The sequence below is a fragment of the Canis lupus genome, chromosome 26 (genome assembly GCF_011100685.1).
Source record: "Canis lupus familiaris isolate Mischka breed German Shepherd chromosome 26, alternate assembly UU_Cfam_GSD_1.0, whole genome shotgun sequence".
Taxonomy (NCBI): Eukaryota; Metazoa; Chordata; class Mammalia; order Carnivora; family Canidae; genus Canis; species Canis lupus.
The window spans coordinates 38,400,958-38,426,329 of NC_049247.1; the positions used below are offsets into that span (position 1 = coordinate 38,400,958).

The 25,372-nt window shown below is 51.7% G+C and overlaps 1 long non-coding RNA gene across 1 annotated transcript; it reads left to right on the top strand.

Annotated features, from left to right (window-relative positions):
* Positions 1–1,774: 1,774 nt before the first annotated feature.
* Positions 1,775–21,001, top strand: LOC111092644. Its single transcript, XR_005379567.1, has 3 exons — positions 1,775–1,970; positions 11,256–11,387; positions 20,079–21,001. It is a non-coding gene; the product is annotated as an uncharacterized LOC111092644 (long non-coding RNA).
* Positions 21,002–25,372: the final 4,371 nt, after the last annotated feature.

Below are 25,372 nucleotides of genomic sequence, written 5' to 3' on the forward strand. Positions count from 1 at the left end.
TTGTTATTCCCCCAAGCACCCCCATGAGATTGGACAAGCTATTATCCCCATTCATAGGTTAAGAAGCCCTGGAAAGGATAAAGAACATATCCAAAGTCACCTGATGGGCATCTTATTGGAAATTTCAGTTGCTAAATTGTCACTGATTTGACTCATGCGACGCTAGGAAGTGTGTGGTGTGGGAATGGAGCGCCACTGGGGAGGACACTTAGGTTTAATTTTAATTTTTCATCTCTCCTCTAGCAGGAAAAAATCAATTCTCAGTGTTTCCGCCCAACAAAGCAGGTGTCCTGATACCTGCCCCTCTCACAACATCAATGACACAACCTCTTCCTGAGTGTACACACGCGCCCTCAGCTTAGTTAGTACATTCCAGATTCTCAGAGGCCCGCCAACGGTGACCTACCTTCTGAACTCTGGGGAAGAAAATCCAGATTTGTTACTCTCTATTGAGCCAGCAAATGCTAGAAATTAAGGTTTCAACAATGCCCTCTAGCTTCTCAGTTCCCTACTCATTAAATAATAGAAGTGTTGTATTAGTCAGCTCGGGTTGCCATAACAGAGCAGCATGGCCTGGGAGGCTGAGCAGCACACAGTTATTGCTCACCATTCTGGAAAGTCCAAGATCAAGATCCTGGCTGATCTGGTTCCTGGTCAGGGCCTTCTTCCTGGCTTACCGATGCCACCTTCTTGTGTGCGTCTCTTCTTTCCTCTCTTCTTGTAAGGCCACAGATCCCATCATGAGGGTCCCCCACACACCATGAGCCCATCTAACTCCAGTTGCCTCCCAGACACCTAATATCTGGGGACACCCGAGTGGCTCAGTAGGTTAAGTGGCCAGGTCTTGATTTGGCTCAGGTCATGTTCTCAAGGTCATGAGATGGAGCCCTGCTCTCGGGCTCCCCACTCAGCGGGGAGTCTGCTTCCCACCTCTATATCTCCCCCTCCCTCCCTCCTCCTCCCTAAAGTAAATAAATAAACCTTTAAAAAAAATCCGACAAAACGACCTAATATCTCTAAGAACCATCACACAGATAGTTGGTGGAGGGAACCCAACTCAATCCATAGCAATAGTGGTTTAAAACAACTGGGGACCAATAGAGGGCTCTTGATGTTATTTTACTAAGTAACTAATTATTTAATTAAAGCTGATTAAATTTGATTAAGTAACATGGGAATAGACTAGGGGAAGGCCCTTTAAATGAAATGCATGTAGGTCTATAAAATACCTATGCCAGTGTCCTAATTTTTTCACCTCACTCTGGACGGACGAAACTTTATCGTGAAATAAATTGTGTGGACCATCGCTGTTGAAAGGTTTTGTGTGATCTTACAATTAAAGAAACAGGACATTTGCTTTGTTTTTTTTTTTTAACAAATGTGTTGTGAGTTGGACTAATTTGTTCACACAGGTCTCCTAATTTTTGAACCGTTGGGGTTCTGCTCTGAGGCGAAGAAATTGGGAACACTCCTGATTGGCCATTCCAATCTAGGATGGCTTTGTTCAGCCCAATTACAAGGACATCCAAGTGGATATTTTTACCCGTATATCGACTCATGGTTTATCCCATCCTTGGTTATTCAGTGTAAAATGTCAATTTCCATCTTTGATGAATAATAACTAGACCCAGAGGCATGAACCCCTGCGACTAATGTCTGTGCCAACTAACTGTAGGCCTCTGGATGCAGTTGGAGAAGAATTTCAGTGAAGACTCTCGACGTCCCAGCTCTAGCTGGGACTTCAAATCGTGTTTCCAGAACACAAAGAACACTTGATAAGGCTGGAGAGAAATATTTTTTGAAAATACGTTGCCAGGCAGCTTGGGAGTGATTTAACAGAACCATCCTACGGGGTATGAATTTAACCTTTGATCTCTGAAATGAAGGTCAGCAAATTTGTTTTTACTTTGCATCTCTCTTTGTCAGCTCCACGGAGCAAATCAGTGTCTGAAGAAGAGGCTGTGTCCGCAGTAAGCGATACGTTCACCCCACAAGTTTTAGCCATTTAACCCTCTCTTCCCTGAATCAAATTCTACTGCTTCTCTCAACTTTTTTTTTTTTTTTGTGAGAAAGAAATCTAAAATCTTAAGATATAATGTATTAGAAGGAGGGGTATGTCATTCCATTGTCTGCTAAAGAAATAAAGCATTATTTCCAACAAGCATTTTAGTTACTTTTTTTCTCTTTGGAGACAAACACATGAAAGGATATTGGTTTTTAATCTATCGGCTGGCCTGATGTCTTCCTGCTAATCCGTACTTCAAGCAGGGTCTGCAAAGTATAGCCTAGGGGCTAAATCCCACCCACTTTCTTTGTAAATAAAGTTTTATTGGGACACAGCCGTGCTTATTCACGTAAGTGCTTTCTCTGGCTGTTTTCACGCAGCCATGACCGAGCTGAGTTGCTGCCACAGAGATTGTTATGTCCCACAAAGGCTAAAATATTTACTTTCTGGGACTTTACACATGATGTGTGCCAACCCCTGCTTTAAATCAAAGAAAGAGGCTTGGAGTGGTGACATCGTGAAAATACATCCTTAGCCCAGATACAACAACGGCTCGGAGGGTAAATGAGGATGGACACTGGTTTCCACCCAAATATTCACTCTGCATCAACAGAGTCAGAATAACATCAGGCTGATGAAAAGAACAATAGCTGGGCATGCATTGCCACGAGGTATGGACGTAGCAGCTAAATTCACTCCTCTGATTCTCCAGCGGCCTATCTAATAAAAATATGTTACGGTGGGGATGAACCCAGAATCTTCGGCTCGTGTCAGCCATTTGGGAATACAGTTCCTTGTCTGCAGCAGATGTGTGGCTCAAAGTTCATCACAAGTGCGCTCACGGGGAGCACAGCATGTGTTGTTCTGTGGGGGACCAGGCTGGCCTGCCAGGGGAGCAACGAATTTGGGTAAAGGACACTGGGAAGCAGTAGAGGTGGGGGCCAGAGTAGAACTTGGAACAAAGCAGTTTTAACGCTTTCTGGGCCTGACTTGAGTGACTTTTTAAATCATGATGATTCTGTGTGGGAAATGCCTAGAGGATTTAAAGCACGAGAATGAAGTGCATTCAGTGACTGTCCTTGCCGCTCATCCTTCAGGGGTCAAGGCTTCCTGGCTCCCACCTCTGTTCTCCTGTCCCGGAAGTGGAGTGCAGAGGCTCCCTCAGCTTCCCCCTCCAACCCGACTGGCCCGGGTACTCACCTTGGGCCTGGATTTGTACTTCTCCCCCAGAGAAGAAGGGCCCGGCCCCGCTGCTGGGCCTGTGCGTGGCCACGTTTCCTGCTTTCTGTAGGATGCTGCTTTGTCTTCTTTGGGTTCTTCCTCCCTATAGACTTTTTCCATCTTCCTAACCTGCTTGGGTCTCACATGCCCTAAAAATATGAAAAATCAGGGGTCCTGGATGGCTCAGTAGATGAAGCGTCTGCCTTCAGCTCAGGTCATGATCCTGGGGTCCCAGGATCGAGCCCCACATCGGGCTCCCAGCTCAGCTTGTCCCCCTTCCTGTGCCTTCTCCCCCCACTTGTGCTCTTTCTCTCTTTCTCAAATAAGTAAATAAACCCTTTTTTAAAAAAATGAAAAATCAAAACCCAGAATAAAAGCATTCCTTCCTCGACTTTGCTGTTCTCTTTCCTGCAGTCTCTCTGTTAGCAAGGAGAGGACTAGGTTATGATGACCAACGGCCCCTCCATCTGGGTGGCATGACAGGAATGTATAGCTTCTTCCTGCCTGTAAAAGAGCAACGGACTCTCCTCAAGGGGAGTTACCCTCCATTTAGTGACTGACAATCAAGGGTCTTCAGTCTCGGGTTTTATCATCTATGCAACGAGGACCCCTCTATGACCGCTGTAGTGGGGAGAGAGAGGTGGGAAGGTCAGGCATGTGCTTCCCACTGCCCTAGTTCAGAAGTGACCCACTGTGCATTTCACCAAAGAGCTGTCACACGTCTCCTCCCAAGTGCCAGGACCCTGAGAAGCACCATCTTGCACGTGGTGGGAGGGGGAGCAGAACCAGAACCAGGTACTGGTGAGTTCAGTGATGCTTTCCACAGGACCAATGTCCTGTAAGGAGGTGCCTCCATGGTGTCATAAGTTCCTCACTGTTCACTCACTGCGGCATCCCTCTCTCGCTCCCAAGCCCGTATCTTCTGAAATCTGGCCCGTGTCACCATCACTCCACTCAATTCCTTTAAAAAACAATCTTTTCTCATACTGGCCTCCTAGTTGTATATCTGAACATACTTTTTTGGACTATTTCTTCTTTGGTGTCTATAGAATTTGACCCAAACTTCAATCCTCTTCTTCCTTCAATCCTCTTTTTGCCTTGTGTGATAGCATTTACAGCATTTTCCAGTTCCCCCATGTCCTTTTCTATCCTCTTTGTTTGCAGATTCCTTCACTAATTTCCCTTGCTCTCCTGCCTGTTCAGTGTAGGAAGTCCAGGAGGCTCCTCTCTGCTCTCTGTCTTTGTGCTCCTTGGGCTTCAGCTTTCTGCTCTAAGTATCTCCCCAGTCCATCCACATATCCATCCATCCATCTACACATCCAGCCACCATCCATCCATCCATCCATCCATCCATCCACTTATCCATCCGTCTATCCGTCCATCTGTCCATCCATCCATCCATCCATCCATCCATCCATCCATCTATCCACTCATCCATCCATCCATCCATCCATCCATCCACATATCCATCCATCCATCTACACATCCATCCACCATCTATCCACCATCCATCCATCCATCCATCCATCCACTTATCCATCCGTCTATCCATCCATCCATCCATCCATCCATCCATCCATCCATCCATCCACATATCCATCCATCCATCTACACATCCATCCATCCATCTATCCATCCATCCATCCATCCACTTATCCATCCATCCATCTACACATCCAGTCACCATCCATCCATCCATCCATCCATCCATCCATCCATCCACTTATCCATCCGTCTATCCATCCATCTGTCCATCCATCCATCTATCCAGACATCCATCCATCATCCATCCATCCATCCATCCATCCATCCATTCATCCATCCGTCCACCCATCCATCCATCCACCCACCCCTCCCTCCCTCCATTCATCTATCCCTTTCTCCAGATCTTGAACTATGCTTCAAATTTACACCTGCCTTTAAAAAAAAAAAAAAAAAAAAAAAAGCAGCCCGGGTGGCTCAGTGGTTTGGCGCTGCCTTCAGCCCAGGGCGTGATCTTGGAGACCTGGGATCGAATCCCACATCAGGCTCCCTGCATGGAGCCTGCTTCTCCCTCTGCCTCTCTCTCTCTCTCTCTCTCTGTCTCTAATACATAATTAAATCTTAAAAAAAAACAAATTTTCACCTGCATTACACTTGTACTTCTAAATTAATGTAAATTCATAGTTTCTCTGAAAAACCAACCTTTCTCCTGACCTTAAAATTTCTGTTAATGGAACCATAGGAGTTAGAAAGCTCTGTTATGCTACGGCTACAAGTGACAGAGCAGCTCTAATCAATTGGCCTAAAATATAAGTAAATTTTATTATTTTAGGTAATGAGAAGCCTAGGTGCTTCTCTGGGCTCTGGCCACCCTGTGGCTCAGCTCTGACTTGCGTGGGTTCCTGTCGTGGTCGGCAGCCACCCACAACAGCTCCAGTGATCATATCCAGATACATCAGCCTCCAGAAAGAGAAGCCAACTCTCCTTTGCGTTTCTCTTTAAGAGTAATGATGAAATGTTTTCCTGAAGTCTCCCTAGAAGTCTTCCTTTTGGATTTCGAAGGAAAAAATCAACAATAGCTTTATTGAGATATGATTTGCCTACCAAATAATTAACCTAGTGAAAGTGTACAATTCAACGGGTTTTGCTACAATCACAGAATTGGCAGCCGTCACCACAATTAATTTTAGAAGACTTACTGTCCTTGAAGATATCCTGTATCCGTTAACAGTCACTCCCTGTGATCCTCCGTCCCCAGCCCCTGACAATCACTAACCTACTTTCTGTCTTTATATGGATTTGCCAATTCTGAACATTCTGTTTAAATGGAGTCACAGGTGGTCTTTTGTGTGTGAGTTCTCTCACTTGGTACAACGTTTTGATGCCTCTCCTTTTTGTACCGTGAATCCGTATTTCATTCTCTTTTTATTGTCACTTAATATCCTGTTGTATGGACATACCACATCTTGTTTATCCATTCCCTACTTGATGATATTTGGGTTGTTTCCACTCATTGGCTTCTTTGTGCCAAGAATTTTGCCATATGCTCGTGCTCAGTCTGATTCCTGGCAAGAAGATGGAGCCACTTGGGTGTCTTGGACAAAGGAACACCCACCCGCACCCCTGGGGGCTGAAGATAGGTGAGTCTTCTCTGAAGCAGTGGCCACTTAGAGGCAGGAGAATATTTGAACAAAATGTCGGAAGGGAGGAGTGATGGGGAATGTGGAATAGAAGAAAAACAGGGTCTGCTGTGGGCAACAACCAACAGTTTTTTAATCCTGAAACTTTGGCTCTTTCATCTTCCTGACCAGTGGTATCCAGTTGGTACCCAGGCTTGCATTTTTTTGAGCTTTATTTATTTATCTCTTTATTTCTTTATTTGAGAGAGAGAGAGAGAGAGAGAGAGAGTAGGGGGAGGGGTGGAGAGAGAGGGAAAATTCTCAAGAGACTCTGAGCTGAGCGCAGAGCCTGACCCTGACATGGGGCTCGATCTCACAACCCTGAGAGCATGACCTGAGCTGAAATCAAGAGCTGGCCGCTTAGCTGGCTGAGCACCCGAGAGCCCCCCGGCCTGTGTATCTGAGCCTGCGGGGCCTCCTCCTCCCTCCCTCTCCTGTCCCTCCCACCACTCTGGCCCCTCCTCAACCCCATGGTCATGTTACTGCCCATCTGCTATTTTCCTAAGAGCCTCCAGTTGACCGCAGCCTTCCCGCGGTGTCCGCCTCACACACGTGGGTGAGAGCAACTTTTCACGGCAGCCGCGCACTGGAAACATCACAGCCCTGTTCAAAAGTCTTCCACGCGACGCTGCCTGGAGAACCAGGTCCACAGTCATCACTCACACACTGAGAGTCGGCCTCATCCTAACGTCAAACATTTTTTCTTCTAAGTTACACGTTCCCGTCTCTCTTACTGAAAATCCTGCCCGTTCTTTGAGGCGTCCCGCAGGATAACAGCTAACCTCAGTCAAGCCGTTGTTACCGGCCTGCCCTGCTCTAACACTCGGTGAGACGATTTCATTGATTCCTCATAAGAAATCCGTGAGATTCCCCCCTCCCCTGCCCTCCCTCCCTCTCTCTCTCTCATTTCTTAAAGCAGACTTCAGTCTCCCAACACGTGTTTGCGGTGACTAATGCGGGTCCACATGGTGACCTGCGCTCTGACTTGGCAGGTGCTCGGCGGGCCAGGTGCCCCGGGACTGGAGTCCCAGCCGCAGGGCTGGCGCTGGAGTCATCTGTCCCCCAGGTCACACCTCCCGGTGTAGGGCCTTGACGACCTGCTGGCGTCCCTGTTCCTGCACTTCCCAGGTCCGGGCTTGAGGAGACTCGATTCCAGGTGCCTCCTGTGTGGTGTCACACACCCAAGACGGCGACGCGGGTAGCAATGACTGACGCCAACAGGCTACCCGCGCCGGTCAGGTGCCACGATGAGCGCCAAGTGCCACTCCCGCTTCCGCCCCTGGCGGTCCCCTGGCTTCATCAGGGCGCAGAGAGGGGAGCACCTTGCCCGTGGCATGGCGGGGAACGGCCGAGGAGGATGGCGGCCGGGGCGCCTGCGTCTGCAGGTGAGGAGCCCCCGGTGCCCGGCACAGCTGAGGAACGGGGCACGGGCCACCTGCGGAAGGCGAGCCCCCTTAGGGAGCAGGCCTTTCCCTCCCCAGCTGGCGAGGGGGGCACCTGCCACCGGCCGGGGCAAGGCAGCGGTCGCTCAGCGCGCTCCCCCCCCAGCTGATTGCCGGCGACCAGAGCCCACTCCCCGTGGGGCCTGGGCCCGCCAACGGCCTCGCCATCCAGCTGGGGCTTTAAAGAAGCTTTACTCGCCGAGCCTCTCCACGCTCCTGGCTCTGCCCGGGCTCCGGGTTCCTCACAAAATACAGGATAATCGGTGCAACTTGAGTCAGACCCATGGCCAGCTGGTCAGCGTCCGTATGGCCCACGGGGGTGGGCACACGCTCCCACGAAACCGGCGGGCGCTGTTTGCCCGGAGTTCACATTGAACCGGGCTTTTACTGGCCACACAGGGCAACCCTGCAGGGCGTCAGGAGAAGGCCGAGCCCTCCAGCCTCGCGTCCCTCCAGATCCCAGCAGGCCGGTGGTCCGTCTCCGGAGGCAGCAGAGCCTCAGGGCAGGTTCTAGAAGCTGTGAGCTCACGCGTACTCTGTTTGCCTGTAGGGACACTCTTAAAAAATGATGCGGGCTCTATAAGTCATATTACAGCAACGATAATAGTCCTTTTGAGAACTGGAGCCTGTCCTGAGGGTGTGCGGGGGTCAGTCTCCCGCCGGAGTCCCTGGAGGCTGCGTGGGGCCCTTGCTGTGTAATCGAGAGCAGCCAGGTGGCGGCCCCCAGAGGGCCAGGTGCAGGGGGAGGAGGGGACGGGAGGCCAGGAGCTGTGGCCCATCGTGGGGCTCCCGCTGCCCCCTCATCAGCAGGCTCTTGGCATCGAGACTCTCCCACTTGGACCGTCGTGCTTTCCTGGCACCTGGCACAGCGAGGAGCCTTCCGGGGAGCGGGCCCTTGCAGGGGGGAGGCAGGCAGCTGCGTGCCCCCAGCTCTCCAGGTGTGCAGTGTAGGTCTGTGGGTGTGCGCACGGGAGGCAGCAAGGGCCCGTGCTCAGGGCCTGGTGGCTGGGGGGGGGTCCCCATTCGCTGCAGCCCAACATGTTTTTATTGAGCTGCTAAGCCCGACGCCCTGCACTCGGCCCCTAAGAAACAAAGATAAGGCCGATCTCTGCTTTCAAAGGACTTAAAATCAAATAGGGGGCGAGGCAAACAGACAGCGACCGTGTGTGATGCAATGCGGATGAGGATTCTGAGGACCCAGAAGGGGAAAAGGCAAAGTTGTTAAGATGCTCAAGAGAGAGCGAAAACGTTGACTTGGAGGAGAGTCCGGAGAAAGGTGACGCAGGTGGTGAGCTTTGGTGATGCAGGAGGTTCTCTTGGGGGTGGCTTGGAGGGACGACGTCACTGACAATTAGCATCTGGTCGTGTTCGCATTGGAGTCCGTGCACCCCCAACACGGGCCCCACACGGATGGCCGCAGCCGCGAGCGTGCCCGCACCAGTGGCAGCACGCAGGGCTGCTGAGCACGAGCAATTTTATTACGACGCCCCCTCGCCTTGCCGAAGCCCTGGCCGGCACGGCATCAACGGTGTCACCGGCTGTCGGTGACCGGCCTGCACAGCCAGGACACGTCACCAAGCCCACGTGTCAGACTGCGCGTTAGCTGATTTACCCGGTAATTTCTTACTCCGGATGAGTAATATTCCTGGGCAATATCATCATCTCAGTTGCAAGATTCAGAATTAGGTCAAGTCAGTTCGCTCAAGCCCACCCCATCTGCCCGCCACCTGCACCCAGGCCTTCCTCCGTGGTGTCATGACGCCGTTCATCTGCTCTTTTCTTCCCTCTGAGGTTTTGTTTTCTAAGGTCTATTTATTTTATTTATTTGGGAGAGAGAGATAGAGACAGAGAGAGCGTGAGCATGAGCGAGGGAGAGGGAGAAGCAGATGCCCCGCTGAGCCGGGAGCCCGACGTGGGACTGGATTCCAGGACCCTGAGATCATGACCTGAGCCGAAGGCAGACACTTCAGCGGTTAAGCCTCCCAGGGTTGATCCCTGAGCCCGCACACGCTTCAGGGAGGCTCCTGGCCCGGTTCCGAGAAGTGCAAGTGTCTATGCGGGCCTGTTTCTTGGGCATCTTTCAAGGAACATCCCCGTGTGAAGCACCGATGAGTAGAGTGCTACTCTGAAGTTCCAAAGTTTGAGTACAACCCCAGAGTGAGCTCTTCCCAGGCCTGGTAGCAAGACGCGGTTGGTAAAGTCCTCCTCATTCATAACTATGGTTCATGGGGGGGGGGGGGGAGATTTTTCAAATTAGATTCCTAAGGTTGGAATTTCTTTTTTGACTCTCCTGCATCGACATAGCTGCTATGTATGTGGACTTGGCGGTAGTTACAAGTGGTGAGGTCACGTAGGCGGGTACTTTAACAGACTTTTTTCTTTTTTTTTTAATATATATTTTATTTATTTATTCGAGAGAGAGGGAGAGAGAGAGAGAGGCAGAGACACAGGCAGAGGGAGAAGCAGGCTCCATGCACCAGGAGCCCGATGTGGGACTCGATCCCGGGTCTCCAGGATCACGCCCTGGGCCAAAGGCAGGCTCCAAACCGCTGCGCCACCCAGGGATCCCCTAACAGACTTTTTTCTTCTGTTCTTTCTTTACCTTTCATTGTCTCTCCCTCGGTCCCTCCCTCCCTCCCTCCCCTCCTCCTTATGAAAAGTACCAAGACTAGATCTTGGGATGCTTGGGTCGCTCAGCGGTTGAGCACCTGCCTTCAGCGCAGGCCGTGACCCCTGGGGTCCTGGGATCCAGTCCCACCTCTGGCTCCCCTGATAGGGAGCCTGCTTCTCCCTCTGCCTGTGTCTCTGCCTCTCTCTCTGTGTGTCTCATGAATAAATAAATAAAATTTAGAAAAAAAGACTAGATCTTATTCTCTGAAAAGTCTAATTAGTTCATCAACAAAGGGCCTGTTATGACTAAGGCTCCCTCCATCTACTAGGGAAGTAGCGGTCATAGTCCTATTAGAAAGGAACCAATTAAAAAAAAAAAAAAGAAAAAAGAAGAACCAATATCTCTGTCAACCAACAGAAAATGTCACTGCAGTGTTGCCACCTTAGCGGTGACGGTATTTATGCACTCGCTATCTTATCTTGCTGCATAAAAAACACATTATTCCTTCTTAAATATTGATTGTCCAAGGTTAACTTGAGACCAGAGAAAAGATCTTCTAAGACAACATTTCTTCTAAGTGCAGACTATAAAAAAAAGTAGCAGAGATCGACGCGCTCTGTGAGCTGCAGCTTTGACTGCCATACGGTGCGAGCCGTACTGCATGTCTGATACGTGTTCGTGAGCGGATCAATCAGTCCCCAAAGAGTTCTGGAGTCTGTGCATTTCCCAAGAATCCATGTGGGGTCCCGAGGGAGTTACCCCCCCGCCCAGATTTAGGTAAACAAATAATAAGGTTTTTTTTTTTTTCCCTTCAGGGACCATGACTGCGGGGATCACAAGAAGTTAACCGGCCATTCAAAGCCATGTGACGGTTGTCTCTCTCGGTCGTGACAAAGAGGAGACCGTGCCGGGAGGGCTCCGTGGAGGAAGCTGGTTCTCCAGCACAGGTAGGGCTTAGGCGACTCATTTTCTAAGACTCGTCTAATGACAAACGAGGGACAAACGTCTTCCTAGCAGTTTCAGCTGCCATGTGGTGCAAAACAGACTGTATCTCTCGTATTTATCAGCTAACAAATTCATCCTTCAACAAGCATTCCTTGGGTATCTGCTTTGTGCAAGAACCAGCGCTGGATCTTTTAAATTTATCTTTTTTTTTTTTTTTTTAAATTTTGGAACTTAATGACTTTCAAAACATATGTGTTGAATATTTGAGGACAGACTTTCAACCTCTGCAATGTTCTGGAAGTTGAGCCTAGCTCCCTAGAGCCAGCCTCCCCCTCTCTTCCCAGAGCCTCAGAGGCTATGCATTTCTGTTTTTTTTTTTTTTTAATTTATTTTTTATTGGTGTTCAACTTGCCAACATATAGCATAACACCCAGTGCTCATCCCATCAAGTGCCCCCCTCAGTGCCCGTCACCCCCACCCCCCACCCACCTCCCCTTCCCCCACCCCTAGTTCGTTTCCCAGAGTTAGGAGTTTCTCATCTTCTGTCTCCCTTTCTGATATTTCCCACTCATTTTTTCTCCTTTCCCCTTTATTCCCTTTCACTGTTTTTTATATTTATATAAATATAAGTATATATTTATATATATTTTTATATTCATTATTTTTTATCTTCCCCCAATGAATGAATTCCCCATATAATGTTTGTCCTTCTCCGAGGCTATGCATTTGGCATCCGCCTTCGCCTTCATATAGATCATTTGAAAGCCCAAAGGGGAGCACGATGGCATCCCGCTGAGCCTTTCTGCACTCATGGGAACTTTGCATCTGAGCTACAGGGAAGTTGAGGCCAGGAGGCTGATGAATCTTGAGGGGCTACTTCCTTGAACTTTAAAGAAGCGAAGTTCCCCGAGTCAGGCAGTGGAGGAGGAACCCATGCGCCGTGACCCGGTAACTCCCGGGTGGAAATACGGCCTTGCTCCTCGCTCCTTTCCAGGTCTGCCGGGCCCAGGCTCCGAATGAAGGAGTTGGCCCATCAGGAAGGACAGAGGGTGCGACGTGCCGAGGGCCGCCCCGGTGAGGCCGGGAGTGCTCCACACGAAGTGCACACGCCGGCCAACGAAGACGTTGGGAAATATTTTTCTGCTTAAAGCTCTGAGATTGCAAGGGTTTTCTTAGCCCTGTGGAATTCCTCTAACCGCCTGGGGATTTCTAGGTTTCTAAGAAGCTTGAGGTGGCTGTTAACCTAATACACAGTTGAAGGGAGCCAAGACGGCCTTTCCATGCCAGCTGTGTGGTAGGCTGTCTTCTTAAAAGGCTCTTTAAAATCAGGCATGTAAGGGAATCCTTCTTTCTTGAACTAGGGCCTCTGAAACCGGGTCAATGGTTCTCATCCTCCTCTTCCAGCTTGCTCTGCTGAAGCACAGTGTAAGCAAATAAATATCAATGAATTGCTTAATGATTTTCATAAGGCCCCATATTTTCAAGGCAAGGAGCTCTCCTGAAATGTTTGATCTACTCCATATGAATCTGGTTTCCAAATGGCCAGCACATGTCGAGGCCTGCTGTCCTCCGGGTTACAGGAAGACGCCTTTGATGGGTTAACCGCAGAGCAAGTGAGCTCTTTTCAAGTCCTTTTCAAAAGTTCCTTTGTCCTGCTGTGGATCTTGCCACTTGCATCAGATCAGCAGGAGACTGCTCCCGGCAGAGGGTTCTAGTACATTCTCCCTCTGATCTGGGTTGGGTCCCTGGGTAATGCCATCTGTAATCTGGAGTCCCGAAGTGGGGAGACTTCAGCGCCAGGCAGTCAGCAAACAATTACCAAGCTCTTAGGTGGGCCACTCGCTTTTCCAGCACCGTCCGCCCAACTCAGGCCTGAATGAATTTCCTTAAAGCCAAGTGAAGTCATCGTCATTCTCAATCGTCTTGGGGGAAGACCGGTCTTGCTATTAACGAGACCTCTTGGCAGCCGCCCGATGCTGCCTTCAATGGGATATTATTTCGTTCAAAGCTGACTTCCATGTTCCATGGTCTTGTCCGTCCTTTCCCCAGGCTGGGCAGAAATGTCCGGATCATACCTTTCTCCACACTTTGCACACACCTGGTGAAAGGGTGACTTGGCTTGCTTTATTTCTACAGATTTTTACATATATTCAGGTCATAGTAGTAGTGAGTGGACGTGCATGGATATTACGTAGTTGGGAGGCCACAGGCAACGAAGCGGGGAGTAAAAGGCAGTTCCGGTCGCTGCCCACATGTGGATACAGTGCCTCGGGGACACAGGGATCGTTGAGGACCAAGATACTATGTTTTGTTATTTTCTATAAAAACGAAACCCGTGGTGAGCAGAGCTGAACTTTTTTTGAAAACATATTTAATTTTATTTGAGAGAGAGAGAGAGAGACAGAGAGAGCAAGTAGGGGTAGGGGCAGAGGGAGAGAGAGAGAATCTCAAGCAGACACCCCCATCGAGCTTGAGGTCCGACACGGGGCTCCATCCCAGGACCCTGAGGTCATGACCCGAGCCCAAATCAAAAGTTGGACACTTAGCTGACGGAGCCACTCAAGTGCCCCCAAAGCTGAACTTTTGATCCAAAAAGTGTCATCACTGTTTATAAAAACATAACAAAATGTACCATAGACTAAGAGCAAAGAATATAGAAACATCTTTTCTTCTTTGTTGTCTTGAGTGCTCTTTACCTCTAACTTTACCATCACGAGGTACCCCTTAACCCTAGATTTACTGTAGACTTCCAAGATAAACTTTATTTTTTTCTTGCCAGCTGCGATTCCGAGTATTCCGAAGCCACAACTGCTGACTTCCCCATACCCTCTGTAACGTGCTGGGAGCGTTGGCTCAGTCCAGTCAACATTTATCAAGTGGTGACTTTGCCAGGCCCTGTAGTATCTTGGGCAGATAATGTTAAAAGCGGATCATGTTTCTTTTGCATGTTCTCGCTCTCTCTCTGCTGATATTAATTGAAGTCCAGTGAGGGCCCGAGCTCTTTTTCAGGGTGCTGGCTCTTGCTTCTCTTAAACGGTTACCTCCCCCTCATGCAAGAGAGCCCTGCTGATGTCACACAAGCCTCACGTTGCATTTTCTCTTCTGATGAATTGAATTAGCGTCCACACAACCGTCTAGTCTGGAATGCTGGAGGTCTGCTCTCTACAACTCTCTTCCACAGTCGCTCACCAGCGTGTTGGTCTTCTGTGTTGGGTAGCAAAGAAGTCCACCCTTGGGGCTCTGCACGGACTCTTCTCCAGCCTTCCGCACCTGTGCGTCTTACTCGGATTTGCTCCTTCTTTTTTTTTTAAATAATAAATTTATTTTTTATTGGTGTCCAATTTGCCAACATACAGAATAACACCCAGTGCTCATCCCGTCAAGTGCCCCCCTCAGTGCCCGTCACCCATTCACCCCCACCCCCCGCCCTCCTCCCCTTCCACCACCCCTAGTTTGTTTCCCAGAGTTAGGAGTCTCTCATGGTCTGTCTCCCTTTTTGATATTTCCCACTCATTTTCTCTCCTTTCCCCTTTATTCCATTTCACTATTTTTTATATTCCCCATATGAATGAGAACATACACTGTTTGTCCTCCTCTGATTGGCTTACTTCACTCAGCATAATTCCCTCCAGTTCCATCCACGTCGAAGCAAATGGTGGGTATTTGTCATTTCTAATGGCTGAGGAATATTCCATTGTATACATAGACCACATCTTCTTTATCCATCATCTTTCGATGGACACCGAGCTCCTTCCACACTTTGGCTATTGTGGACGTTGTTGCTAGAAACATCGGGGTGCTTCTAAATGACCTGCTCTTTTGCTCTCTTAGCCTGCGTCCTCTTTCCTTTCCTCATCCATTCTTGTCCTTTCTCATGCCAAGCTTAGATAATTTTCATCTGAATTAAAGCACAGTGACTAATAAGTCATGGAGTTACGATTCAAACCCATTGGCAAAGACTTTTTTTTTTTAAATTACGATTAGGTGTCGCATTTTGCTGAATGTGTTCCATTATTTATTGTAATACGCCAATGAGGTAAGTTATATGATGGATTTTTTTTTTTTGATGTTAAGCCATCCTTGCGTGCCATATAAAATACATTTCATAGGCTATTTCATGCACACATCCCCTTTGGATTTCTTGCTTATATTTATGCAGTACTTTCGGATTTCTGTTTATATGTGAGATTGAGTCATATTCTGTCCTTGTCTGGCTTGGACATCAGGATTATAACAGCTTTATAAAATATGCTGGGGGCGGGGCCTGGGTGGCGCAGTCCATTGGGCGCCCGACTCTTGGTGTCAGCTCAGGTCATGCTCCCGGGGTGGTGGGATCAAGCCCTCTGTGCGGTTCTGTGCTCAGCACAGAGTTAGCTTGAGAATCTCCCTCTCCCTCTGCCCCTCCTGCTGGTGTTTTCTCTCTGTCCTCCTCTAAAATAAACTAAAAATCTTAAAAAAAAATGTGTTGGAGACTTTTCCCTCCTTTCCTTATCCCCTAGAATGGTTGTTTGTTAGGGGTTGTTATTTCTTTCTTGAATTTCAGGGGAAAAAAAAAAACTGCAAAAATCTTCTGGGGCTAGTACTGCCTGTGGTATATTTTTGACTATGGAGTTAATTTCTCCCCCTCTTTCTGGTTATGGGTTTATTCAGTGTCAATTTCTTCTTGAGTTAATTTCCATAATTTATGCTTTCTAAAAATTGTACCGTGTATCTAAAGTTTCAAATATATTGGCCCAAAGTTGTCCGTGTGATTATCTCATGATTCTTAAATATTTACTCTTTCTGTTTCAATGTCTCTTTTCATATCTAGTGCTGTTTATTTCTGCCTCTTAAAAAAAAATCAATCATGCCAGGAGTTTGTCTCTTTAATTACTTTTTGGAAACAACCAGCTTTTCATTGGGTTGATCAGATGACCAAACGTTGGTACCACCACGAGAGTAGTTTTTAGTGACCTCAAATCCATGTTTGAAGACCCATCGGCAGTTGGTCGCCCCGCATCCAGGCTGTGACCCGTGGCCACTTCACCAGCTCATGTCTCCACACGGAGCCTCCAGCAGCGTCGGATTCCTTTGGGACCCCAAACGTCAGCTCCTTTCATGCTCTGTGCTTTTGCTCTTTTTTCCTCCCCCCTGCCCCATTCCCCCAAATTATTCATTTGGTCCAAGTCTTCAAATTCCACCGGGAGCTTTCCTCTGTTGCACAGCGTTGGGCCTTGTATGCATTCCTACCGCTTTGCCTCTGCTTCTGGACCCTGAAATCCTTGAGGGTAGGTGCAGTCTCTTTTTCATCTTCATTACTGCCACTTTTAGCTTATTTCTCTTGCCCCGCATCACTCCGTTTTCAAACAAGAGACATAAAAAGTACAGACAGGATTACACTATGTCCTTTTTCACCACTTTACGAGAGGTCAGGGACCAAGCAGTCCAACTAAGATGCAAACCAAGTTAACTTCCCTCTTCCTGCTTCGTCAACATGCACGTAGCATCGGTTCACCTATTTGCTCATGTCTTTAACCTTCCCCATTTTTTAAGGCAATTTTTTCCTCTTACAAGTTCCAAGCTGTTTCACTTTCAATGCACTTCAAATACCAGACGAGATCTGAATCGGGCTACCTAATGACTTCTCAGTGAGAGTTTATTTCTAAAATTATGCACTTTTTGATGACAAAGAGTGATGATACTTGGGAGCAACCCCACTACCTTCATATTGAGGTGAAAGAGTGGAAGAAGGCCATTCAAAGAGACCTTCCTAGCTCATAGCTTTTCTCACTTGGGAACTTAAACTTTATAACCACAAACCCAGGCTTGTCTGCACCGGATAGGATGGTGCTTGGAGGAGGCGGCTGAGAGGCTCGAGGCACGGGAGCTAGGAAGCCTGGCCCCGCACCCTCACTCTGGGGGGGGGGGGCTCCCACCAGTGGACAATGGGGAGGAAGACACAGGGCGCCCAGGTTCCCACGAGGGCCGGGTCTCGGAGCCAGTGAGGAATGCCTCGCCCGGTGCCCGGAGCACGGCGAGACTCCGTGCATTTCACTGTAACTTGCATGAGGAGGAACCACGACTAAGCCCACTGTGCAAAGGCTAGTTTCTCCCCGACAGCATCGTGACCGTGACCGAGGGAGGCACCCAGCAGGGACCCCATTAAAGAAAATCCCACTTTCCGGGAGGCTCCTTTGGCTTTCCACACTTTTTGGCCTGGAGCAGCATCGTCTGCTGGCCCATTTCACTGTGGCCGGCTCAGTGTGAGGGCTCGAGTGGGCCCTGGGGTCCGAAGCCTCGCGCCACTGGAGCCCGTGCACACTCGCCGCCGGCTGCGCCCATCGGCCGCACGGTGAGGTCTGGGCCTGGGTCTGTAGCCCCGCCGAGGACCCTGGGAGGCTCCGCTCCTCCTTCCCGCCCCTCGGCACCGAGGGCCTCCCTCCCTACCCCGAGTGGGCCGTCGGTGTTTCAAGTCGCAAGGCAGACCTGTTCCGGGGTGGCCTCCGCCCCGGCTACCTGTGGGGCTCCCAGTAACGGAGCCGAAGCGAGGGCCAGCCCCCCACAGGGGTAGCTTCTCCTTGGGGCCTTCGGAAGCAGACTGTTGGGCACCCGTCCTGCCTCCACCGCGGCGGCTGGGAAACCGGAGGCCGTTTGGTGCCCCTGTCGCCCTCGCGTGTTCCTGCACACGACCCGCTCAGCTTACCTAAGCCAAGGTTGAGGGTAAGGCCCAGGGAGGCCGGAGGGCCGGCGGCCCCAGCTGGGCCTGGTTCCCCTCTCCCTGCACTGTGGGGGCCTCTGCTCGCTGTCCACCTCCCCACTCTGCTCGTGGGTCCTGGGGGCCTCCTTGCGTCTTTGGGCCTGGGGGTGGTGTGGGAACACAGGGAGGGAACTGGGTGCAGGCCACGGTCTGCACCTTCCAGTCGGGCCCAGGATGCAGCCTATATTCCCGGACACGCAGCAGCTCCGAGGGTGATGCCCCTGCTCCCTCCTCCTCCTTTCCCCTCCCCCTCCTCCCTCTTCCTCCTCCTCTTCCTCCTCAGCTAAGAGGACAGCCGACCTGCACACTTGGGTCTCCCTCGTCGGGCACCACCGGGTGCAAGGGGGCTGCTGGGGGGTGAGCACCTCCTGGCCTGAACCTCGGGGCTGCCCTCCAGGAGCCCAGCAGTGACCAGGGAGGCCCAGAAAAGTCCATCTCTTGGGTCTGCTCAAAATTCTTTCCTTGCAGACTTTGTTTCTGGAATGCTTGGCTGCATTTCTTTGGAGTGGGCCGAACGCAGGCTGCTGGAGGCATCAACCGGCTACTCCCACCGAGAGGATTCAAACCAGAGGGAGATGAACGCAGAGTCCCTGCTGGACCATCCCGACAGCAATCCGGGGGCCTAGTGTTTTGTTTTTGTTTCTTTTCTAGGATCTCTGAGGTCTGCACGCTTCCCCAGCCTCCGCTTTTAGAAGGAAGGCTGCTATGTGAGAGCACCGCGGCCAGGGCTTCGGCTGCGCAAACTGCTCTCTGGTTTACTGGCGCCTCGCCTGGGATGCGCCCAGCGGGAGGACGGCGGGGCAGGAGCAGTCCTGCGAGGGGATGGCGGGAGCGAGGACGGGACCGCGGCCCAGACGCCCGCGGGGTCACCGGGATGGTGCCATCCCGAGCTCAGGCACCGCGCCGGGAGGAGATCGTCTCAAGTTGAGCTGTGGTTTACCACGGTGTCCTCGTGATCAGCCCAGTGGTCAGATGTCACGGGTCACGGAAAATAAGTTCATTTTCCCACAGTGAGAGAGAGAAGAGGGCGGATGGGGGGGGAGGGAGAAAGAGGGAGGGGAGGAGAGGGAGGGGGGAATGGGGAGACTGAGGGAGGGAGGAGGGGAGAGGGGAGATGGAGGGAGGGAGAGGGAGGAAAGGGGAAAGGAAGGGAGAGGGGTGGAGGGGGAAGAGGGAGGGAGAGAGGGAGAAGGAAGGGGAGAGGGGGAGAGGGAGGGGAGGAGGGAGGGGGAGGGGGAGAGGGAAAGAGAGGGAGGGAGGGGAGGAGGGAGGGGGAGGGGGAGACAGAGGGAGGGAGGGGGAGGAGGGGAGGGGGAGGGGGGAGAGAGGGGAGAGGGGAGAGGGAAAGAGAGGGAGGGAGGGGAAGGGGGGAGACAGAGGGAGGGAGAGGGAGGAAGGGGGGAGGGAGGGGGGAGGGAGGGGGAGGAGGAGAGAACAGCCCTGCCCGAGACACAAACCCTTGTCCGTGTCGGAGTCCTGCTGGGGCAGCTTGGACATGTCCCCTGACCCTGATTCATGTGACTTTTGGGAAGAAAGCTGGAGGAGCAGCAGTTCCTGCTCTTGATTACCATAACACGCTGCTCCCCCCGTCCCCCGCCCCCGTCCCCCCATGATCACAAACAGCCTTTCACGCCCCACTGTTCGCTGGATCCGAAAGGTCTTTCAGGAGCGAGGGCCGCGGGCCTGTGCCCTCACGTCCCTGGAGGGAGGAAGGAGAGGACGACGGGCGGGTGACGGGTCCTGCTACGGCGCACGGGGCCCGACCCGGGTCACTCGGCCTTCGGGCTCCAGCGGTGGCCCTGGGATGCCCGGCGGCGGCTCGAGCTGCCGGGTCGCGGGGCCCTGGCCTCCAAGCGTCAAGTGTCATCTGCAAGGGGAGGAAGGGCCTCACCAGATTCCTCCTGCCTTGGCCTACTTCTGTGTCACCGTGTGTGCGTGATTTTCCCCTCCTTTGCAGGGACTGTTCTCGTTCATGAGCTCCCATCCTCCAACGTCGCCTTCCTAATTCACTGAGAGGGATTCCACGGTCGGGCCGCACAGGGAGGCACAGGGAGCTTTCTTCGGCGAGTGCCTGTGCCCGCGGGGCGGGGAGCATCTCAAAGGTGGAAACGCCGAGCCTCAGAGCACCGGTGGAAGAGCGGAGGTTGATTTGGACGGCGCACGCCAGGCGCCCGAATCCCACCCCACGCCTGCCGCCTTTGCTTTCTCTCGCGCTTTTGTTCATGATGCCTGCGTTCTGACCTCATCTCCGCCGTCCCACTGAGCCGCACCACCTTGGGCGCTGCGCGGCCGTCCACTCCCCTGCCCACTTGTTTTGGCTGGGATTGCAGCCCATATATGGGAGAATCGAGCCGAACATCACAGAGCTGGAGGCGCGCCTCCCGCCTCCGTGCAGCGGTGGCCGGTCAGTAGAAAAAGGTGACATCATGGCTATTCCAGGACTTCAGGTCTGCAGCACAAAGTGACTTTCCTGCTGTACATCAGAGTCAGAACCTGGACCCAAGACAAAAACAACTCTCCCTTCCCATAAATATCTGCTCTGGGGCTCAAAAATATTCTAAGTGCAATGGCTCAGAAATGGTCACTTTCCTCGGAGACCCATCTGATTTTCCAAGTCCAATCACAAACTTTTTAACGGCGTGTCATGAACCTCTCAGCTCATTATTTCTCTTCAAAGCCCTCCGGTTTGCCAGCTCGGAGCCTGCGAAGTGTTGTTTGATGATGTGCTGCACCATAAATAAATGCATAGGACATACCAAAAATCCATCCCTCACTACTTCTGGCTTTCCCGCTGGGAATAGTGCCATATAACCAGGGGTGTGTGATTTGCAGCAATTGCTCTGAGCTGAGGTTGGGTGGTTTGTTTTTTTTTTAAGAACATGTCCAGAAAAAAATAAAAATAATAAAAAAAGAACATGTCCAGTGTGTGATGTAGGGAATATAACAGATTTGTCATGTTTACATAAATCCCATTTTTCCTCTTCCTGTTCCTTCTCCTCTCCCCTCTCCCCGCCCCCTCCCATGGTTAGGACGTTGGGAGCAAAGAGTAAGAACATACACAGACCATCTAAAACACCCATCCCGGCCGTAACCGCTCCCTACAGCAGGAGATCCAGGCACCGGGTACCTTACCACGCCTCTGATATCCGTGTTCCCCGGGATGTTCTGAAGTTGTGAGCAGACGACCGTTTTACATGTGTAACCAGCCTCGAAGGTTACCTACAGAACAGAGGCTGCTGTTGTGATCCAATAAAGCTCACACGAGCTAGTCTGACACGTGCTGCAACTAACTTTTCCCCCCTGTATGGTAATTAGGCAAACACGATAAGCAGTCGACCCAAACAGGGCTCCGTTGTACTGTTTTGCTGCGAATCGTGGTGGGATGAGGATGGTTTCTGGGCAGGGGCACGAGAACGACCGAGTCCTGTTCTCAATCAGCCTCCTTTACCCCGGTGGTCACAGAGGAAAGGACATGCAGAGAGCACAGGGATAGGTAGGAACTTTTTTTTTTTTTAATTTATTTATTCATGAGAGATACAGAGAGAGAGAGAGAGAGAGAGGCAGAGACACAGGCAGAGGGAGAAGCAGGCTCCCTGTAAAGAGCCCAACATGGGACTCGATCCCAGGTCTCCAGGATCACAACCTGGGCCGAAGGCGACGCGGAACCGCTGAGCCACCCGGACAGCCCGGTAGGAACTTTTCGTTAATGTTCATGACCGTGGACCTGAAGCCCATCGCGTGGCCCAAGACGCATCACTCGAAAACTTATAAAGTGAAACCTGTTAAAGCTTTGTACTTACTAAGAGTATCAGGGCTGCCCAGGGAAACAGAACCATATATCTTATAGGAATTAGTTACGGTGATGGGCAGCCACGGGAAGTCCCCCAGTCCGCCATCTGTAAGCTGGAGAGCCCAGAACGCCAGCGGTGTAATTTGGTTCAAGTCCAAAGCCCTGGGAATCAGGGAAGAGGGGATGATGTCAATCCGGGTCTGAGTCTGAAAGCCTGACAACGGGGGGTGGGGGGTTGCCGGCGCCTGGGGGCAGGAGAAGACCTCAAGCAGAGGGGGCAAATCTGCCTTTCCTCCACCGTTTTGTTCTATGCGGCCTTCAACAGATCGGATGACGCTCATGTGTATGAGCGGGGGTGATCGTTCCTTAGTCGAGTGATCCACAAGAGTCGAAACCCTTCCTGAAACATCTAGACAGACACACCCAGAGATAACGTTTCGCCTGCTATCTGGGCGTCCCCTTAGCCCAGGCAAGTTGACCCATTAGAATTAACCATCGCGATCAGTACTTGCGGGAGGTAGACTCTGGCGCCTCAAGATGTCCGCATCCGAATCCCCGGAGCCTGAGAGGATGCTGCGTCCATGTCAGGGGGGAATTACGTTTGCTAATCCGCTACCTTTAAGAGACGAACGTTATCCTGACTCCGTTCGTACGTGGGCCCACTATCCTTCAGGGCGAGGGATACGAGAGCTTCCAGAGCAGCTAAAGGCAGGACAGTGGACTCTCACCAGAGCCTCAAGGAGGAAACACGGTCCTACTGACGCTTTAATGGGAGCCCCATGGGGCCTGTTTTGGGTTTCCGACCTCCAAAACTGTAAGATAATGAATTTTTGTTGCTTTGAGCCACGGAGTTTGTGGTCCCTTGTTACGCAGCCACAGGAAACACTTAGGGTACTTGATGTTGGCCAGTGATTGGATTTTTTCCCTTATCAAGTGATATCCCTTATGAGGATCCTGTACTATCCTTCAGGGGGGACTTCAGAGGGATCCACATCACATTTACGTATCCGGCGTCTCCAGTGGATCCATTTTCACGCGACACCTGCCTACTGCTCTCAGGATAAACGCTGCACAGAGCAGTCAAGAGCACGGAGGCTGTTGTATCACCGTCTGACTACAAGCACCAGAATCCGACCGTCTACCTGCAGCAGGAAAGGGATCTGTAGGCAAGATATTGAGTAGTTCCCAGAATTAACCAGAAGGCTGGAGGATCAGACTCAGAAAATGAGCAGAAGTCGAGAAAGATCGGGAATCAGGCAAGAGAGCCAAAGCCGGCAAGGTTGAGAGGCCGCCCCGGGACACTCGGCGCTGGAGATACCAGGCTCCAGGGCCACCCCTGCGTCTGCGGATGATTGACTAACTCCCTGCCCTTGTGTCGCTGAAGACGCAAGTCCAGCTGGATTCCCACGGCTCTCACAGACTCTACACTCTGCCTGCCACCAGGACCTATGCAAAGAAGAAGGTGTTGGGGCCCAGATAACTCCCCAGATGACAAATGTCCACTACACTCGGTTCATTCAGGGGCCCGTGACAGAGACCATAGTCCTGGGTCGCTTCTAAACAACAGAAATTTATTTCTCACAGTTCCGCAGGCCACGAAGTCCAAGATCAAGGGGCTGGCCGGTGTCTGGTGAGGACCTGCTTCCTGTGTCATCACGATGGCCATCTTTCCACTGTCTTCACGTGGCAAGCGGGACAAAGGAACTTTCTAGGCTCTCTGTTATAAGGGCCCTGATTGCACCTGATGGAGGTTCCACATTTATGACCTAATTGTCTCCCCAAAGCCTCACCTCCCACCACCATCCTATGAATCTGGGGAGAGGGACACAGACATTCCATCTACAGTCTTGAGTTTCCGTTTTCTTGTCCATACAATAGGGATGAGAAGTTCTACTGACTCTACTCCACCCCAAATGCAAGGTGCATCTCAACCACGGGAGCTCCTGGAAGTTCCCTGAGCACGGGCATGCGCCTTCGTGCCTCTGTTGCTCCTTCTGTCTGAAATGTCATCCTTCTTTAGGTGTCTTGTGACCTTCTACTCAGTCTTCAGTACCCAGTGTGCTAATCCCGGGCCTGTTCCCCTCATTCATTTTTTTTAAAAAAGATGTTATTTATTCATGAGAGACCCAGAGAGAGAGGCAGAGACCCAGGCAGAGGGAGAAGCAGGCTCCCTGCGGGGACCCCGAGGTCACGCCCTGAGCCCAAGGCCTACGCTCACCCGCTCATCCTGTTTTTGTCTTCCTCTGCTCTGTCCTGTCTTGGAGGGACTGACCCAGCAGGCTGGCTTTTCTGGCCTTCTGGCTGCGTTAGGCCAACGGGAGGCCTGTAGCAGAGGAGGTGGAGGCAGAAGACAGCGATCTACTCCGTCCCTTGCTCCTTGGGTAGTAGCTTCAGTCCTGGCTGTTTCTTCTTTCTGGAAGGCCTGCCTGGTTCTGCCTTCTGCTGGCGACCCTGAACCCCGAGGCTCACTCATACCAACTAGTCTCTGTCCCTCCGGCCCGGAGACAGCAGCACCGTGTTCCCTGCTGTTGCAGATCCCCGGGCTCCCCCCGCCCCCCGGTCTTGTCTGGCTTCTTAGCAACTGCGTAACTTACCGTAACTTACCGTTCTTGCCATTGTGTCTCGGTAACTAATTCTCCCCCAGTTCGGTGGCTTCAAACCGCCACTGTGCGTCAGGAGTTTGGAAAGGCCCAGGGTGGTTGGTCGGCGGGGCCTCAGCGGGGAAGGTGAATCCCCGGGGAGACGGGACAGCGGGGGCCGGGCTGGCTCAGAGCGGGGACTGCCCACCCGAGCCCCTGCGCCTCCCGGGCACCGCGGCCCAGAGGATGGCAGCCCACCCGCGACCCTCACTTTCCGTGTAGCCGTCACTTTCCACCTTCTCTGTTGCTTGAAACACTCACCCCCCTGTCTGGATCCGGGGTGTGGGGAAGCTGGGGGTGCAGGCCACCGCCCTCAGAGAAACTTGGGGTCCCGTTTCGAAGCCACCGCGCCCCAGGTTACCAACCTGCAGCGCGAAGCCGCTCCACTTCCCCGACTTAGAGTGTTTCCTGCTTTCCTGGCTGGATCCTGAGCATCCAGCTCCGTTACCATTTGCTCTATTACATTCTTGGAAGCCCCCCCCGCCCCCAGTCTAGAACTGGTGGCCCCCACCTTCGTGCTGCCATGACTCGCCATAACAATCGGACAAACCGTTGTCATCACTTGCAAGCTTCTGCCCCTGGCGAGGGCCGTGGGGTCCCAGAGGGGCCGAGACCCATTTGAAATCCACGTCCTCCCTTCCCAGACCCGCCGGGAGCGTGGGGGGCAAGGCTGCAGATTCGGCCGAGGGGCGCACATTTTACTCGAATCCACTGACCCCCAGAACCACGCTGGAGCCAACGCCTGCAGACAAGTGGCTGGAAGTGTCCACCGCTCGGCAAAGATTGTGACCCCTGGGAGGGAGCGGAGGCTGTGAACCCAAA